This window comes from Lactuca serriola, chromosome 2 (assembly GCF_051521515.1).
Source record: "Lactuca serriola cultivar US96UC23 chromosome 2, Lser_US96UC23_V15, whole genome shotgun sequence".
In the NCBI taxonomy this organism is placed as follows: Eukaryota; Viridiplantae; Streptophyta; class Magnoliopsida; order Asterales; family Asteraceae; genus Lactuca; species Lactuca serriola.
In genome coordinates this window covers 226,345,979-226,367,104 of record NC_136409.1, presented here as the reverse complement: position 1 = coordinate 226,367,104, position 21,126 = coordinate 226,345,979, and positions in this window count along the sequence as shown.

Genomic DNA, 21,126 nt, shown 5'->3' with positions numbered 1-21,126 from the left:
ACTTTAGGCCTTAGTCACACTAGATATTTTGGAGTTTAGTCTTAAGTGATTTTTTTTTGAACAACATAAAACCAAGAAAAAAGCTAGCTAGAGGCTAGCACAAAAAACAAACAAAGGCAACATTAGATTGGTTAACCACCCAATCAAGTTATTACTAGCCTTAGAATTCCTAAAATAAAACCTACGAAAAGACAACTCGACAATATTGTCAAAAATAAATTGTTTCTTGTACTTAGAATGAGAAAAAATAACCAAATTCTTATAGGACCAAATCACCCAAAGCATCGTCATAATCATCGATTCCATAATCAATCGCCTTTTCCCTAGCAACTGAGTAAGAAACGATCCAACCAAACAAATCTATAATCTCGGAAAAAGTAGGGAACGACAAGTCTAGCTGATATGTGCATATTTAATCATATATTTCATGCATATTTCTAATACTTTTAGCTACAATTATGCTTACTTTTGAACAAAAAGTACTTATTATGTTTGAAATCTATTTTGTGGTTGCAAAGACATGCTCGCAAAAAAAAGGAAGCAAAAAAAGGAGTTGGAAGCAGGAAAACGGGAGCTAGGAAAAAAAAGAAGAAAAAATAGACTTGAAGACAGAGGACCACGACATGGTGATCATCCACCCCGACGTGGTAAACGAAAGATTCTCTACCAATAAGCTGACTTGGAGAATATGGGATATACACAAAGACCACGACGTGGTGACATTCAACCACAATGTGGTGATCAATTACATGGAAATTATAAATATCCGAATATTAGGTCGAATGGAAGGATATCATGCCAATTTTCTGAAGAAAATTGGGACTAAAAACCTCTAGAAACTCAGAAGAAAATCGAGAGCCAATTGGATCTCAAGAGTTGAAGAATATTTAGAAGAATTCTACTTAGATCCATTCGGTTTGCTAAATATACTCACATCTAGTCTAATTTGCATGGATGTTGTGTTTTTTCTTGCAACGTCCGCAGATTCAGGCTAGTCAATTTAGAGACAATAAACGTTAAAAATGACTTTTTGATAGAAGATTATTTAGCATAAATAATCTTAACCAAAGTTATAATATATGTCACAAGGATTACGTACATATAAAGAACGTTGAAATCGGACTTATAACGAAGAAGTTATGACTCATCGAAGTTTTGCAACTAAATCGGCACTACGCCACATATCGTAAAAAATGAATTTTTTATAAGATTCTTTTTATCCTTAGCGATCTAAACAAAAGTCATAGTATATCTTAAACCGAGAGCGTGCATATAGAGAACGTCCAAATCTGACTTCGTTTGAGGAAATTATGATTTTTCTAAGATTTAGCATAATAGTATACAACTCGAAAATCAAATTTTAGATCGATCAAATTTTAGCCAACACAACCTAAATGAGAATTGAATATCTCATTAATAGGAGCTTGAAGATATAAAGACAGTTGAAACAGACGTCGGATGACAACGTTATGAATTTTTAACGGACTTTAGCCGTCTAAGCCTGTTAAAATATAACTTTACAAATAAAGTCAAAATTAGCCGATGGAGTCTATAAGAAAGTTGTAGATCACGTCGCTACCTATACTGCGGAACGAGAAGGGCCCTATCCCTGAACATGGTGGTAGTCACCGTCTCAGTCGTTTGCTGGAGATCCTGGAACTCCCACACAAGGTGTTGCACCTTAATCACAGGTGCAAACTCATCCCTGAACCTTGTTGAGAAGTCGCTCCAGGTCATAATATCAAGGGCATCATCACCAACTGCATGCCCAACCTCCTCCCACCAGGCATATGCCCTCTCCTTCAAGAGACAGGAAGCAAGTCGAACCTTGTCCCCCTCAGGACACCTGCTGGTGTGAAAGGCGTTGGCGACATCCGCCAACCACCTGTTGCTAGCAATGGGGCCCCTAGCCCCATGGTAGTCTGGAGCCCAATAAGCTCGTAACTCCCTGAATGTCATTGTGCACCCTCCCATCAAGGCCGCCATCTCGACAATATGATGATGTGGCATTTCTGATTGAGAAGGTGTTGAAGCAATAGATAGAGAAGTTTTGTTATCTATATCAAAGGTGAAGAACCTTTGATATATCTATATATTTTAGTGTGAACATTGATGTTGTACTTTAGGCCTTAGTCACACTAGATATTTTGGAGTTTAGTCTTAAGTGATTTTTTTTTGAACAACATAAAACCAAGAAAAAAGCTAGCTAGAGGCTAGCACAAAAAACAAACAAAGGCAACATTAGATTGGTTAACCACCCAATCAAGTTATTACTAGCCTTAGAATTCCTAAAATAAAACCTACGAAAAGACAACTCGACAATATTGTCAAAAATAAATTGTTTCTTGTACTTAGAATGAGAAAAAATAACCAAATTCTTATAGGACCAAATCACCCAAAGCATCGTCATAATCATCGATTCCATAATCAATCGCCTTTTCCCTAGCAACTGAGTAAGAAACGATCCAACCAAACAAATCTATAATCTCGGAAAAAGTAGGGAACGACAAGTCTAGCTGATATGTGCATATTTAATCATATATTTCATGCATATTTCTAATACTTTTAGCTACAATTATGCTTACTTTTGAACAAAAAGTACTTATTATGTTTGAAATCTATTTTGTGGTTGCAAAGACATGCTCGCAAAAAAAAGGAAGCAAAAAAAGGAGTTGGAAGCAGGAAAACGGGAGCTAGGAAAAAAAAGAAGAAAAAATAGACTTGAAGACAGAGGACCACGACATGGTGATCATCCACCCCGACGTGGTAAACGAAAGATTCTCTACCAATAAGCTGACTTGGAGAATATGGGATATACACAAAGACCACGACGTGGTGACATTCAACCACAATGTGGTGATCAATTACATGGAAATTATAAATATCCGAATATTAGGTCGAATGGAAGGATATCATGCCAATTTTCTGAAGAAAATTGGGACTAAAAACCTCTAGAAACTCAGAAGAAAATCGAGAGCCAATTGGATCTCAAGAGTTGAAGAATATTTAGAAGAATTCTACTTAGATCCATTCGGTTTGCTAAATATACTCACATCTAGTCTAATTTGCATGGATGTTGTGTTTTTTCTTGCAACGTCCGCAGATTCAGGCTAGTCAATTTAGAGACAATAAACGTTAAAAATGACTTTTTGATAGAAGATTATTTAGCATAAATAATCTTAACCAAAGTTATAATATATGTCACAAGGATTACGTACATATAAAGAACGTTGAAATCGGACTTATAACGAAGAAGTTATGACTCATCGAAGTTTTGCAACTAAATCGGCACTACGCCACATATCGTAAAAAATGAATTTTTTATAAGATTCTTTTTATCCTTAGCGATCTAAACAAAAGTCATAGTATATCTTAAACCGAGAGCGTGCATATAGAGAACGTCCAAATCTGACTTCGTTTGAGGAAATTATGATTTTTCTAAGATTTAGCATAATAGTATACAACTCGAAAATCAAATTTTAGATCGATCAAATTTTAGCCAACACAACCTAAATGAGAATTGAATATCTCATTAATAGGAGCTTGAAGATATAAAGACAGTTGAAACAGACGTCGGATGACAACGTTATGAATTTTTAACGGACTTTAGCCGTCTAAGCCTGTTAAAATATAACTTTACAAATAAAGTCAAAATTAGCCGATGGAGTCTATAAGAAAGTTGTAGATCACGTCGCTACCTATACTGCGGAACGAGAAGGGCCCTATCCCTGAACATGGTGGTAGTCACCGTCTCAGTCGTTTGCTGGAGATCCTGGAACTCCCACACAAGGTGTTGCACCTTAATCACAGGTGCAAACTCATCCCTGAACCTTGTTGAGAAGTCGCTCCAGGTCATAATATCAAGGGCATCATCACCAACTGCATGCCCAACCTCCTCCCACCAGGCATATGCCCTCTCCTTCAAGAGACAGGAAGCAAGTCGAACCTTGTCCCCCTCAGGACACCTGCTGGTGTGAAAGGCGTTGGCGACATCCGCCAACCACCTGTTGCTAGCAATGGGGCCCCTAGCCCCATGGTAGTCTGGAGCCCAATGTAACTCCCTGAATGTCATTGTGCACCCTCCCATCAAGGCCGCCATCTCAGTGCGGAATGCACCCAGTCTTTCATCCAAAACCTCCAAAATGCCCTCCTTGACCGTACCGAATATCACAGGATTCTAGTCAATGATATTATATGTGATCTCAGATGAGATGAACTCCCTCATCTGGTCATCGATCTACCCAGCTCCAGAGCCCAAGCCTAATCCCTCGCCAACGCCAGAGCTGCTAACTGGCATTGTGCGTAGCATCACCATACTAAAAATACACCATAAAAATCATCAGAATACTCATCATACCTCGTGGGATCTCACATACTACAAGTTCCCTGGGTTCATATCAGCCTTCCTTGATTCGAGTATGGATCCTCTGCTTTCAGTAGTATGGGCCCATACTACCTTTCCACACCTATCTGTACTTTCCTTAAGAACTGCCTTGACTCCACCAAGTCCCTTCTACTACTACTGCTCTTCGCGTTATTCTCATCCTAGGCTTGCCCTAGGGTAACCTCTGTACCACTCTCCGCCATCAGCTGCATAAAAATTCCCTGCTACCTTTCCCTAACTAGCTCACGAATACCATTACATATTAGTAAGACCAGATAATTCTTCGAATGAGAGGTCTCTCCCTACAACGGTTGGACTCAAACAAGAGCTGTGAAATAAGGCTAAACCTAACCTTCTGAAATTATTTAGTCCTCGTAATATGTAACTTAGCGTATTCGTTTACTAGTTAGTTAAAGATAGCTAGAACTCCTAAAAGCACAAAGCAAACAACATTCTAGCATTGAGTAAACAAAACCAAGCATATCCTAATTAGGCCATCATATTACTGACTACTTAGTACTAGCATGCAGTTCAATAAGCTTACAAGGCATCCTTCCTAGTTCCTTAGCCCTAATCTATCATGCAGTTCTCATGACCATAGCATATCATAACAAACATGTATGGGTAATTTGGGAGAACTTACTTGAGCTTGGCAGATTACATGCACCACATCCTTTTCTCTTTTCAAAATCATTTTTATAAAAATGGTTTTCTTTTGAAAAAATTGTATACCAAGACCTCAGTTTGAGTTCATACACACCTGAGAGTGTGCCCAAATCCCTCAAACCAAGACTTTGATACCAACTTGTAACATCCTAAAAATCATGACCAAAATTTTCATTTTTAAATCATTAAATAACCCATAGTTAATAAAAATCATTTATCAAACAGGAACCATAATATCTAAACATCAAAATCAATATATCGATCTCAAAACACATGTCAAATATATATCAGAGTAACTACCCATGCTAACATCATGGTGTGTGCAATGCAGTCATCCCGAACTCTTCCCCTTGCAACGGAAGTACCTAAAATCAAAACTGAAAACTGTAAGCACGAAGCTTAGTGAGTCTCCCCAAACTACCACATACCATACACATAGTCACACAATCACATAATAACATATCATGAGCCCCGCCCGACATCAGACAATTTCCGGCATTGAGCAAAGCTCGATATACATATAAACATATTAACTATTACACATAAATAATCACATAACATAAACATATAGACATTCCTCGGGCCCCGCCCGACATCGGACGAAATCCGAAAGCATACAAACATTCCTCGGGAATTGCCCGACATCGAACCGTAATCCAGAATCATACAAAACAGACACATGCAAGATTCACGAAGACATCAAGCATACAAATATTCCTCGGGCACCGCCCGATATCGGACTGGAATCTAGAAACATATAAACCTACACCGGGCACTGCCCGACATCGAACCTTGGTCCGGAACATACTAGCATACATATACGGGTCGTCATTGGTGCCTTCGACCCGTTCGTATAGGAGGAAAACTCACCTCGCAAAGCTGAATGCAGAATCTCACAGTACGAAATCTCTAATGGCTACTCTGATGACTACCCGAGCTATCAGTGAAAAATAACAGTTAGTCAAAATCCAATAATCCTTCTTAGGGTAAAATGACCATTTTACCCTTGATCTAATTCAGACCTAAACCTAGGCCCAAAATCCATAACATGCATGGTCCAATTCTATATGTCTTATCCAAGCCCACTAATGGCCCAACTTTCTAAATTGGGCCTAACTCCTCAAATGGGCCTTCTCTTAAGCCCAAACATATCCTTATCCCAATAACTGATATCTGATGGCCCATTATAGCCCATAATAACAAAGTCCATGGATCGGCCCAAACCGAGGCCCAAATGACGAAAGCCCATATCCAGTGAGTACGCGGAGCGTACTCCTCTGTACGCTAAGCGTACACCATGCATGGCTTATACGTTGTGCGTACGGGCTTGTACGCCCAACGTACTAACCTGTCAAACCATAAACTCCAAAAGGGCTTAATCCCCTACGACCTTAAGCTTCAAACACATATCTGAGTCCAGTAAAGTGTCTTAACCCATAAAGTCAATTACTTGGTGGCTTGCAACCCACCAAATGGACCCAAACTTGAAATATGGCAACAAACTTCCATAGAAATGACTAAAACTCACACATGGACACAATAAGACCTTCAAGATGGTAACTTCTCTATCTTTGGGACTCATATAGCACTAAGCATGGCAACCCTAAGCCTAGAAATGGATTTGGACCATAAAAATCCATTCTTGGGACCAAAAAGGTCCAAAACACCATTACCATACATCTAAGCAAACATGAGGCAAGTTGTAAGCTTTTTACCTCAAATGAGTACTATATGATGATGATATCTGAGATCTTTGAGCTCAAGCTACACAAGTTCTTCTTCACCAACTTCTTATTTCTCCTTCCAAGCTCCAACCCACCAAAATGGCCTTCACAAGGTCAAAATCACACAAGGATGAGGGATGTTAGGCTTTCTAGGGTTTCTCAGGTTGAGAGGCTGGTAAGGATGCTAGGGTTTGGGACATAATGATGTATTTATATGACTTAAACCCTAAAAATTAGGGTTTTGAGTCTGCTCACGTACACTACGCATACCCTTTGGTATGTTGCACGTACACATATCAATCCCCCGTATCTAATGTTGCCACTAATCCCCACGTACGCCAAGATTACGCCCAACGTACGTCTTCAGACAAACCAAATTTATAACGATCCACTCACTAAAGCCCAACTCAATAATCCAACATTAATCTCATAGTACAACAATTAATTACAAATAAATTGAATAATTATCATTACCTCAAGTCACGGGTGTTATAATCACCCACATCCATATAGGCCTAAACCTCTTTTCCCCACAGCCCGAAGCCTTATGATACTTGATATTCACATGAATTGTGAAACGACTCGAAAGAGGGTGTTACAACTCTCCCCCACTTAAATTAGATTTCGTCCTTGAAGTCATTCCTTACTATCTCCTTTGCCGAACCAAACGATCCTGACTGAACTCCTTGAATCATGAAGATGACTGAAAAAGTCACCTCACTCTGATAACCATCTGTGACATACCCATTTTTCGCGGCCATAAAAGACCAATTTCGTTAATGCTTTGGTTAAAAATCAGAGTAATATTTTAAATAAAAGATTTGTGGAATTTGTTCCCAAAACAAAATATGATGAAGATTTATCAAAGCATTTCCATAGAAATGTATTTCATTAAAATACTCAGGATATCATGTTCGATACAGATCAAAAGCATAAACAGTACAATATAAGCCTTACTACATTATTTCATATCTACAGGCCTATATCTGTAATCCCTCATCCAAAACATCACATCTATGCTCGAACGCCACTACTTATAATACATGAAACTGAGTGGGTCAGGATTGGGAGCTTGGTGAGCACATAGGGTTTTCAACCCACAATAAATAAGTTATTTAATTTCATCAACCATCAATAACTTGATTACCCGTTCCCGTTATCGTCACTTTACGTCCCTAAACACCTATCATAAGGGACCTAGCCTAAGGATCATCATCGGGATGGACACTACTGCTAAGGGGATTCCTCGGCAATAAATGTCCTTAAGGCAACCATGAGGGGGATGGAGTACATCGGTGAACACATCGTTCACAAACACCTATAGGTTGTGAGCTTGCTAGCGTTCCACTGGACTGTCTAAAAGAGTTTGTGGTCGTCATCCATACTCCGCTAGATGAAAAAATCAATAACAACAACATCGAGGCCTCTCATCATTTTATCACACATCATCTATTACATCTACCCATGTTTTACCCCAACATTTTGTAGATATAAAATACATATACAATTTAAATCATTTAAAACATGTATAAAAATCGTTCATCAGCATAGACAGCAAGTATTCAGACAATATGCACATATAACACGTAGTTTATATTAAATACCTCATATTTATGTGTAAGATGAAAGTGACTATGCACTCATCCATAAGGGACCTAGCCTAAGGATCATCATCGGGATGGACACTACTGCTAAGGGGATTCCTCGGCAATAAATGTCCTTAAGGCAACCATGAGGGGGATGGAGTACACCGGTGAACACATCGTTCACAAACACCTACAGGTTGCGAGCTTGCTAGCGTTCCACTGGACTGTCTAAAAGAGTTTGTGGTCATCATCCATACTCCGCTAGATGACAAAATCAATAACAACAGCATCGAGGCCTCTCATCATTTTATCACACATCATCTATTACATATACCCATGTTTTACCCCAACATTTTGTAGATATAAAATACATATACAATTTAAATCATTTAAAACATGTATAAAAATCGTTCATCAGCATAGACAGCAAGTATTCAGACAATATGCACATATAGCACATAGTTTATATTAAATACCTCATATCTATGTGTAAGATGAAAGTGACTATGCACTCACCTGAGAAGGTGGTCACTTGGCACTCGGACATCACTTCGTTACTCTTAACACAATTTTCCTCGGACAAAACCTAGCATCATTATCACTAGAGTTTAGTCTAATATTTACTGAGACTAATTAATAGTCTAGCTATTATTACTATTATATAAGCGTTAAACCATACTTATACAACCCATACTAATAGCCCAAATACTTATTATAAGTTTCTAATAACGTTACTATAATTAAATAAAAGCTATATTAAAAATAGTGTAGGCATAGCTCACTTACAGCGGGTTTTATAGAAAATCGGACTTCGTTTGGAGCAGCGTTTTCGAACCGAAAGACCATTTTTCTCGGGACTTTGGGAGCCTCGGGGATTCCTTCGGGTGCTAGGGGGTTTACCTAGGCTTTAGGGGGCTTTTAGAGGCTAGAAAAAGGTTCTAGAGAGAGAGAGAGAGATGGATTGAAAGGTGTGAATAACTCGGCATCCCTTCATCTCTATTTATAGGCTGAATTGGGGTCAATTCACGTCGTGAACTGGCTTGGGCACCAAGTCACAGCCTGGCGCTGACACGTGGCACCGCACACATGGGGTAAATCATCCGATTTTCAAAAATTCATAAATTTTGCATACGAGCTCCGTTTTCGACGTTCTTTATATCCACACATAGGTAAAAATAAGATCTATAACTTTCATTTTGACTCCGTCGGCTAATTCTCGACCGATCTTAAATTTAACAGTACGAGGAGATTATACTGTTAAATGTCTGCGTAAAATTCATAACTTCTACATACAGACTCCGTTTTCTTCTGTCTTTTTACCGTTGAGTTCCTACTAATAAGATCTTCAATTCTCATTTAGGTCGCGTAGGCCGAAAACCGCTCGAACTAAAATTCAAGTTTCGGGTCGTGCTCTGCTAAGCCAAATCTTAGAAAATTCATAACTTCTTCATACGAAGCCAGATTTGAGCGTTCTTTTTATGGATGTTCTCGATTTAACATATTCTACGACTTTTGTTTGGATTACTAAGGCCAAAAAGTCTTCTATCGTAAATTCACTATTTACGCTTCTCGGTGTTGTGTAGATTCCGTCGCGAAACTTCGACGGGTCATAACTTCTTCGTTATAACTCGGATTTCGGCGTTCTTTATATCCCCGGAATCTTTGTTTTGACCAATACAACTTTATGTAAAGATATCGGACTTATCTCACACTTTAATTTTGACGCTTCTTTTTATTCTTTATTTATTATACATTTATAAATAAGTAATAAGCACATAAATGCACATAATTCACATAATACTCAAATATTTCATCTTTATTACTTCAAAAAGAGTTACAATAGTTGACCTAGACTATTACATCATCTATTAATGCTTAGCCCCAAAACACGGGCGTTACACCATCCACCCTTACTACTGTCAAACCCAAATATCGGAAATCACAAGCCCTAACAACGAATGAACCTCTACTTCATATCCTGAACTGTTACACCTGGTTCCTGGTACATATTTAAATTCAAGAACTTTCATGTTTTGCTCTGGGAATCGGTGAGTTGAAGGCCCAACTCGTCGAGTAGACTCGATTTTGACCGGGAGGTTTAGTGACCTACTCGACGAGTCGGGAGACCAATCGATAAGTAGGGCTGTTTGGATGAAACCCTAATATTTAGGGTTTGCACCCTATTTAAAAAACTTATCCTGCCTCAACCCAACCCCCATCGTCCCTCCCAACTCAGAGACACCCTAAATCGAAACCATAACCTTGTTTGTGTGTTCTTGAGCCATTTTTGTGTGTTTGTGGTCATTATGAAGCTTGAGAAGGAAGAAGGAGCTTCGAAGTTCGAGTGGAAGCTAGTATATCCAGAGGTTGTGCCCCATTTCCAGCTCATTTGAGGTATAAAGCTGAAACCTTGACCATCTATCTTTTAGATCTCTAGTTAGGGTTCATTTCTAACTTTTCTATGCCTTAAAGGTGCCATACTCGGAATTTTGTGGTTCATTGAGGGTAGAGCTTCAAATCTGGAACCATTGGGGGTTCTTATGGCATAAAGGTGCCAACTTTATTGCCATAAGCACCGCTTTTTTAGACTTACCCTGCTCAATGGAGAACCAGACTCAAAAGAGAAAAGAAGACCGTGTGTCAATGGATCTTTCACATACTCCCTATTTATTATGTTTTCACTCTTATCAAGGAAGGAGGCCACCAAACATGCATCTTGTAGACTTCATTCTAGAGCCATTTAGGCCAAACACCTCATGCATGGATGTCAAGATTGGAACTTTACGTACAATATGGACCCAAGGAGGACAAATCTATGATTTGGATGCATTAAGACCAATTAAAATCAAATGTATAATTTTGGACAAAGAGGGACTCGACAATTCGGGTCGTAGTTTCCCTCAAACGTCTTCTGGAAATGGTCTTGGGTTGAGTTGAAGGACAACTTAGCCTGTTGGGGTTTGTTATGGACTTGAAGATCAAAGGACTCGACGAGTTCAAGGAGGAACTCGGCGAGTTTAAGGCAATGTCCCAACCACATGAAGACGGACTCGGTGAGTTCAAGGAGAACTTGGTGTGTCATAGACTAAACACCTTCATACGGATGAAGATGAACTTGACGAGTTCAAGGATGAACTCGGCGGGTCAGTTAAAGAAGGTCTCGATGTTTTGTTGAAGGCGAACTCATCGAACTCTTGCTAGACTCGACGAGTAGGGACGGAGTTGTAGCATTTTGTGGACGTAGGGACTCGATGAGTTGGTGGACAACTCGGCGAGTCTAGTCAACCAGATGTTGACCTTGACCAAAGTTGACTTTGACCAAGGTTTGACCTTGACTTTGACTTGGACTTGAGTTGACCCTTGTGAGGGTTATGAGTATGAAATGGTAATGTAGAAAGGATGTTGTGTAGGGATTGAGAAGTCGATAAGAGTTGATTTCCATACCGAGGACAGTGTAGACACTACACAACATTAAGGTGAGTTACCTTCCAGTAGAGGTGGGTCTACGGCCACAATGCTGACCCACCAGCATGAGTTGTCTTTAGATGATTGTCTTCATGATAATTGTCTAGGTTTGCTACTACCTGATGTGTCTTATGTGCCAGTATGATATGTTATATGCGATAATGGTAGTAGGAGGGAAATAGTCCCCCAATTCGGTCGTTAGGACCGAAGGGTAGGTCGGACACCCTGGATATGTCTGACAGCATGATTATGATATATGTGATAGTGGTAGGGGTGAAATAGTCCCCGTGGCTGGTTGAGATAGACCGGAGAGTAGGCAGGCACCTCATAATGGCCTGACAGGGGTAGGTCAGCACCCTATAATGGCATGACATGGGTAGGTTAGCACCCCAGAATGGCTTGACATGGGTAGGTCGGGCACCCCAGAATTGCCCAATAGTATTTATGAGTATATGGTTTGTGGTATGATGGGGGAACTCACTAAGCTTTGTGCTTACAGTTTTCAGTTTTGGTTTTAGGTACCTCTTCGTCGAAGGGGAAGGAACCGGCAGGATAGCAGCGTATCGCACACACATGATTCCACATTTGAGATTTCTAGGATTGTACTCTGACATTATTACTATTTGACAATATGGTTTTTGTGGCATGTAACTATGGTTTATGAATTAATATGATATCAGTAATGTTTTCCTCAAACAAATTTTATAAGCAATATAATTAAAACAAAAATTTTTGGTCTCAATTTTTGGGATGTTACACGAACAACAACAACCTATCCATCCTGAACAAATTTATGGATACCCGAAACATATATGCCCCGACCAAAATCAAGTCTAGACTCAAAATCTCAACCAAACAATGCTCGAACGATCACGAAGTCCGCTTGACCCCAACGATGGCTACAAACCGGACCGAGTTCTCACATCACATTGGCCCCAACCCAGCCTATGATTTCCCAAGTATTACAAATGTTGAGGCCTACTCACAAACCTTCACCCAACCCAATGATGATCTAAATCATCCTAGGGAATAACACGAGCCAAGTCATAGACTTTGATCCCTATTACTACCGCCTACCAACCTAGTGAATGAAACGGTTGCTCCGCACTCTTATAACAATTCAACAACCGCATCCTATCCTAGTGAATGTTATGGGTGCTCCACAGTCTTACATTATTCCAACAAACTGAACACTAACCTAGTGAATGCCACGACTACTCCACAGTTTTACATTACTCCCATAACTGCACACTAACTTGGGGAATGCTACGGCTGCTCCGCAGTCTTACATCACCCCCGCAACTGCACACTAACTGAAAACTCTACGAGTCAAAGCCCCGATCTACCGGACTCTGTCAGGTGTTCAGATCATGCTTCAGACCCCAAAGCCTTTATCAGACAAGAACAAGCAAAGAGGTCCTGACACAACCCTCGACCTGCACTTAGCCATGAATCCATATCAATTCTTGCGATTGTAACGCTCTAAAATTTCCAACCAATTTAAACTTTTCAAAAACAACCCAATATCATCAAGTTATTACAAAAAGGTTTTCAATACATTTATTATCAGAGTATTCCCAGAACCATATAATAAAACATAAAATGAGGAGCGGTACGATCACGCCTTTGCCTTGCCACGACCTCCTGAAGTACCTAAAACATTAAACCACAACCGTAAGCCCGAAATCTTAGTGAGATACCCCCAAAATACCAACCACATATATCATACACATAACATTTCACAACATGATAGAACAGAACAACCATACACTTCGGTTCTACTGTGTGACTGGTCCGCCGCACCGGCCTACAGTCCACCTGCTCCACTCTCCGAGTCTAGCCATATACATCGAGTCTACAGTGTGATTGGTCCGCCCGCACTGGGCCTTCAATCCACCTGGTCCACTTTCTGAGTCTACAGTATGACTGGTCCGCCCGCACCGGGCCTTCAGTCGCCCTGGTCCACTCCCCAAGCCTCGACACGTCTGGTCCGCCCTCTTGGGGCCTACAGTCTATCCGGACCACTCGTTGGGCCTTCGGGATAACCAGTCCGCCCTAGGTATGTTGGCCTACAACACAAAGCATGAACCGCCTCAACCCAACCTCCGTCCAACAACCATGTGCACATAAACATATAATCATATATCAATTCACAACTAATCGAACCGATCTTAGCAGATCACATACATAGCACATCCGTACCAGGATTCCGACCTAACCGGTCACTAGCATAGCATCATCCTATAAACCAGGATACCGACCCTACTAGGTCTCTAACATACACCATCCTAACTACCGAGATGCGAACATAACAAGCAATAACATAACAAACAACTACCCGGATTTCCATCCGATAAAAGGGTCGGCCTTGGTGCCTTAGACCCTGTTGATATAGTGAGGATAACTCACCTCACAACTGCTGACTGAAAAGATAAGATCACGCTGCTCCAACCTCCGACACGAACTCCACCACTAATAATACCAAAAGACTGAACTCAATAAATACCAATAATTACCAAAATACCCCTGGAAGTCAACTGGTCAACTCTTGGTCAAAGTCAAAGTCCTCAGTCTAAGTCAACCTTCCTGACTGACTCTACTCGCCGAGTCAACCCGCCGACTCGCCGAGTCCCTATACTCAGAAACTCCCAATCCACGACTCAACTCGCCGAGTCGCCCCAAGACTCGTCGAGTACAACAATTCTGAGTCCTTTCTCGTTCAACTCACCGAGTCGTTCCTCGACTCACCGATTCACAGCTTCAACTAAAAAGGTTAGGACTTCATGACCAGACTCACCGAGTCCAAGGCAATCTTCAACAAATTCTTCGAGTTGTTCTTCCAACTCGCCGAGTCCATGAACATATTCATACAACTCGTCGAGTGCAGCCATGTGACTCGCCGAGTCCAGACGTGACATCTTCATCAAGACGATTTCAGGCCATTCCAATGCTTCCAATACATAGATCTGGACTCCAAGGGCCTGATTCACACGTAAAGTTTCCAACTTTACGTGCATGCAAGGTTCAACAAGCTCTAAACAAGCTAAAATGAAGGTTTAAGGCAAGGACCCTCTCAAACAAGCCCCAAAGCTATTACTTTCCAGATTCATAAGTCTAGACTAGTCTAGATCTGTAGTAGCAACCACAGATCTGAACCCAAAACTCGAAAAGAGACTCATATATGACAATTTGGCCCTAAAACTTCATTCATGAACAATCTAAGCACAACCAAGCCAAGGCAACAACTTTTTACCTTTGATCTGATGCCAACAAGCAAGGAAATCAGATCCACTTCGCTCCTCTATGATCCCACCAACTCTTGCTTCAAGTATCCTTCTTCTCCAAGCTCCACAAAACACTTAAATCCATATCACTCTCAAATTAGGGTTTGGAAACGATGGGGAAAGCTTCTGGACATCAAAGGGGGTGCTAAAGAGGCTGGGGTGGGGCTTAAGGTTCCTTATATAGGGTGTAAACCCCAGGAATTAGGGTTTCTCATTCCAGCACGGACTCGTCGAGTCCAGCCTCTGACTCGGCGAGTCCGGTCACTTAACATGCGCCCGACACCCGCTTAGACTCGACGAGTCGCAACTCCTACTCGCCGAGTTCCTTTCTTCCAACTTACACTTTTACCCCCTGAACTCTTGATTCTGACTTTGGGATGTTAAAGCGATGCTCATCACTGACCAAAGAAAAAATTTCCTTTCTAACCCTCTCGCAACCAGAACTGGCTCTCTAGTTGATATAGGATGATACCATGTTGACCGGCCTTCCCAGATAATTCTTAATTAAACAATATCTTATTCGCACCTCCCGATTAGCCATTCAAGGCCTCGCCGGCCAAACAGTAGTCTGCTCCATACTCACAATCCTGACCTATCTTGGATTCTTCCTAGCCTCGAGGAACCCTGGCGCTCCATCCAGATATACTGATCCAAAACTCTAACATAGGCACAAATTCTAAAGTGGCTCGTGCTTGGAACTATCCCCGACAGCCCCAAGTATCATCCCTCACTTGGATTCATATATATATTCTGATAACTTCATAATCACTAGATTACCTAGCCATCCTATAATCTTCCTACCGAATCACTACCATGTTGAGCTTACTGGTCTAAGATTTGATGATCAAACGATATCTGCGGGTAGTCATGGAGGATGGTTGTTATGTGATATAAGTAATATAATTATTTGCTTATTATATACTACACTTCTAATAATAATACTTACTTTTGTGCAAAAAATTAATTGGCAACACACCATAGAGCGTAGAGCGGATGATGCTCGGTGAACGGTTGTGCCGCCAACTTTCAACACTGATACATAGGACTGGAGTGGCATGGCTGACGGATCCGTTTACCCAACTTGGGCAGAGTGTGATACAATATAATTTTGTTTGGATTACATTACCTGATTATTTATATACTAATTAATTATTTCTAACTTTTTTTTGTAGCTTTACATCCCAATCAACATACCACAATCTCATTGGTTTTTGAGTTCTTTGGACTTGAAGACATTCAAAATGACTATATACGATAGTCATTGGAAGGGCGACTAATGTTCGAAAAATGAGGATTGGTTATAGGTATGACAACCCGCATCCACAAATTGCTAGTGGGAGTCAACTATTGGGGTACCAACTGATTCAATCCCACTTGAGAGCTTCAAGATGACCCTAGAAAAGGCCTCATACGTACCACAACAGAGGGGATTGTAGGGTGTTTTTGTGTTGGTTCTTGGAGGCGTTGATCACCGGAAAATCGATTTCGATAGAGGGTAAAATCGGTCCATGGGCTTTGGGTTATCAAAAACGACTAGCGGAATTTTTTTTGGTATAAAGACAGATAATTTAAACATTGTATTTATAATATGACCTACAGATACATCCTTTATTTAGTTTATGTATTTATTAATTGTTTGTTGATTATAATTGCATTTTATAATTGATAAAACTGTATATATTTTATAAAAGCAAAACTTATACATTATATAAAATCAAAACTTACTCTAAAAGAAAAACCGCATGTTACACGCAAATAATAATAATAATAATAATAATAATAATAAAACAATGTAATTGTATGTCGGAACCGTACTCCGGAATTTTGGAGAGCTCTCCAGAACAATGTGTTTCGAAGAATATGGTTATTTAAAAAAAATAATCATTTACTTAGAAAATGTCATTTACAAGCTTAGATTACTCAATTTTTCAATAATATATCAAACAATCTTAACCTCTTTGGGATATTGGTTTCTTGCTTGACTTTTGGACAATGAGTGGTCCGTTCCAAAACTGGGGGACGAGGGTTTTTAGCAATTAAATAAAATAAAATTAATATAGAAATATGTTTGACCTAAACGAATACTTTTGGGAGTAACGACTTTGACCTCGTCAAAACTCAAAAGCCGTCTTTATTCCTTATCACTTAAACTTTGATAAGTTTTTGGGTCCTAACTTTTAAATCAATTTTGATTTGTTTTATAAAGATGTTTGAAAATTAATTATTAAAACGATTTAGATTTGATGCAAAACAATCGTACACAATTTTATCTCATATTAAATTATTTAGGTTTGATATTTTTATCCAACAATTAAAAAACAATATCATGCTATCGCTTTTTTCATGCCATCTTTTAAAAATAAGTTTTTTTTTTTTTTTTTTTTTTTTTTTTTTTTTTTTTTTTCTGTGTGACAAGGGAAAAAAGCAACTTTTAGGTTTTGCATAAAGTGGACCTGCCTATTTTCTTTTTCTTTAGGGAATTTTTTCTGATTTTGTTCCTTGTAAGTCAATTATGGATAGATATGATATTCTTTTTTTTTTTTTTCTGTGTGACAAGGGAAAAAAAAGCAACTTTTAGGTTTTACATAAAGTGGACCTGCCTATTTTCTTTTTCTTTAGGGAATTTTTTCTGATTTTGTTCCTTGTAAGTCAATTATGGATAGATATGATATTCAAAACTCAAAGTTGGGCAATTATGATATGAAGAAGTCAAATTGCACTTCGATAAATCATGTTCTATTTACTTAATAGAAAGTAGTTACATGATAATAAATCGGTTATCTACTTAGCTAAATGGTTATAAAGTTGCAATGACCCTTTTGTTGATAAGTTATGTGTAGTGGTACAAACGAGTTGAGAGTCGAGTTTAAGTTTGGTCGAATCGTGCTCGTTTAAGTTATACGAGGCTTGATTAGCTCGAGCTCGTAAAGAAATATACAAGCTTGGGCTCAAGCTCGACTTGTTTTTTGTCTAACACGAGCTCGAGCTCATAAAGAAATATACAAGCTCGGCACAGGCTCAGGCTCGACTTGTTTTATGTCTAACACGAGCTCGAGCTCGTAAAGAAATATACAAGCTCGGATCATGCTCAGTCTCGACTTGTTTTTTTGTCTAACGTACCTAAATAAGCTAAAGCTCGGTTCGAGCTCGTTAAGAAGCTCATTTACTATCTTAAATCTCAAATTCCCCAAATATGTTTTATTTAACTATATAAAAATAATAATTAATTATATTATATATATATATATATATATATATATATATATATATATATAACCCGTTTAGGCTCGCGAGCCTAATCGAGCTTAGTGGCATAGGCTCGAGCTCGAGTTCGTTTAATAAATGAGCTTAATATTAAGCTCGAGCTTGACTCGGTCTCGTTTAAAATCGGTTTCTAGTTGAGCTTTTAACGATCCGATCTCGAGTAGTTCACCAGTAGCTTGACTTGCACCCCTAATTATGTGTATATATGATTAATCACAGGAGGGGGTAGAAAAAAAACATGGGAATTTGGGCAAAGGTATCAAGCATTCAAATGTGAGTACATAACTCTTGAGAAAGAAAACATTTTTCAAGTAAGGTTCTAAATATGTTGAATGTCTATTGATGATTCAGTCCTTAGTTAAGTTGATAGACTGCGAGTAATCACGATGGATAGACACGGTCCAGACGGTGGGCAATATGAACGACCGTCTAGAACCTATCTTTTCAAGGGGTCCAAAATTTTAATGAGAAATGTAATTTATAAGCATATTTTCAGGAAAAAAAAAGTATTAAATATAGCTTAGAGGCGAAGGGAACAGACTTGATTATCATTGATTGACCATGTCTTGAAACTCTAAATTAGACGGTGGAAGAGAGTGGCAGAAGGGGGGGAGGGTGTCAAATCATCGTCCTGTGACTTATGTAATCAACAATCGAAGAATGTGTAACATCCCAAAATATGATCCAAAAAGTTCATTTTTCAATTTAAATAAAACAGCATTCCAAAGACATTATCACTACAACCATATGAAAATAAGTGTATCAAACATCATAACAATCAGAGTAATATCTCAAAAGCGGAATCCATATGGTGTGTGCGATACAGTCATCCCGAGCTCTCCCCCTTGGGACCAGAAGTACCTAAAACATAAATTGAAAATCGTAAGCACAAAGCTTAGTGAGTTCCCCAAACTACCCCATACCATACATAATAAATCACATACTGGGCCCCCGCCCTACATCGGGCCTCTCCCGGCATCGGGCCCCGCCCGTCATCGAGCCCCGCTCGGTTTACAGGTCTGTTATTCTTAGGCCCCGCCCACCATAATAATACAATATATATATATATATATATATATATATATATATATATATATATATCACATAATCATGCTAACACACACAATGATCATAAAACAATAACATATGTTCCAGTCATCGGCCTCACCCGACATTGAGCCCCGCCCAGTATACATAGCAGCACATAACACATGCAAGGGTCACACTGACTCCTAGCATCCTAACAATACAACAAGGCCGAAATTGGTGCCTTAGACCCGCTAAACCCAATGAGGAAACTCACCTCTGAATCTGAACGATAGTTGAATAGGTACCGACTCCGAATATCAGCTCTACCCGACACCTAAATAGTAACCAATCCTTAGATACAACTCAAAATACCTCAACACCCACCCACCCTTAGATCAAACTTGGTCAAACACAAAAGTTAAGGTCAAGGTCAACCGTCCATGTTGACCCAACACGTTGTGTTGACTTGAAAACATGTCGTGTTTCACTATCATCCATAGTCGGAGAAAAACCCAGCCAACACGCCGTGTTGACTTGCAAACATGTCGTGTTTTCCTGAGTTTCAACAGCTTAACACATTAAGCTACCTTCTTCGACTCCAAGACCTCCAAGGCTCAGATCTAGAACAAAATGAGATTTAGAAGGGTAAAGTTTACAACTTTACCCATAGGGACTCTACCAAAAAGGGTCCAAAACCCAAACCAAAGGCTTGATAGTGCAATGGCTTAACCAATAAACACCTAGTCCTTAAAGAAATAGCCCCAAAACATAGATTTGACTTCCTTGAGCTGGAAAATCACGTAAAGTTGCCAACTTTACGTTCATGCATGTCTAAATGAAGCTCTTAAGCATAAAAGGGACTTAATAATTGACTTAATGCATGCATGTAACCAATCATATCATACTATATTGTAAAAGAAACATTTTTTCTTTCAGCACATTCATTTGAAACTCCCAACTTTTCATATTTCCATACAATATACTTAATTTATTAACTTAAATATGCTTTTAGTTGTAAACATTATCATAAATGGAAGATTTTATGACCTATCAATATGATATACTTAATTTGTTAACTTCAATATATAGTTAAATAAATAACCTACATTAATATATCAAATAAGCTTAAAATTTTAGTGTAAAATTTAAAACCTAAAGTAAAATATCAAATAATGTTTAAAAAAAATTCAATATATATTTTTAACATAGTTAAAAGGAAAACATTAAATATAATAAATATAAAAGAACCTAAATTGATGAATCGAATTAACTAAAAGGTGTATGAAAACTATATTTTATAATAACTAAAATTCAATTCAGTTGCTTCTAAATTAATTTATAATAATAATAGTTAAAAATAATAGAAATTTAGAAATTAAATTATTTTAGATTATAAACAATTGTTGATAATTCAAATAATCATCATGATGAAATTAAACACCGTAATTTTTTTTAAAAAAAATTAATGAATCATAATAGTAGTAAGTTAAAATAGTTGACAAATATAAGTAATGTTATACACACGTAAAATACGAGTAGAGACCATTAAATGATTTGATTTTAATAAACGTTATTTTATCTATTGTTCAAAATAATTATAATTTTATATAAACTCACTGTGATAATTATTATTTTATAGTTAATATAATTGATATAAATATTTTCAATAACATAAGATTACGAAAAGTTTTAATTTTTATTCTGCACAACGCGCGGATATTCGC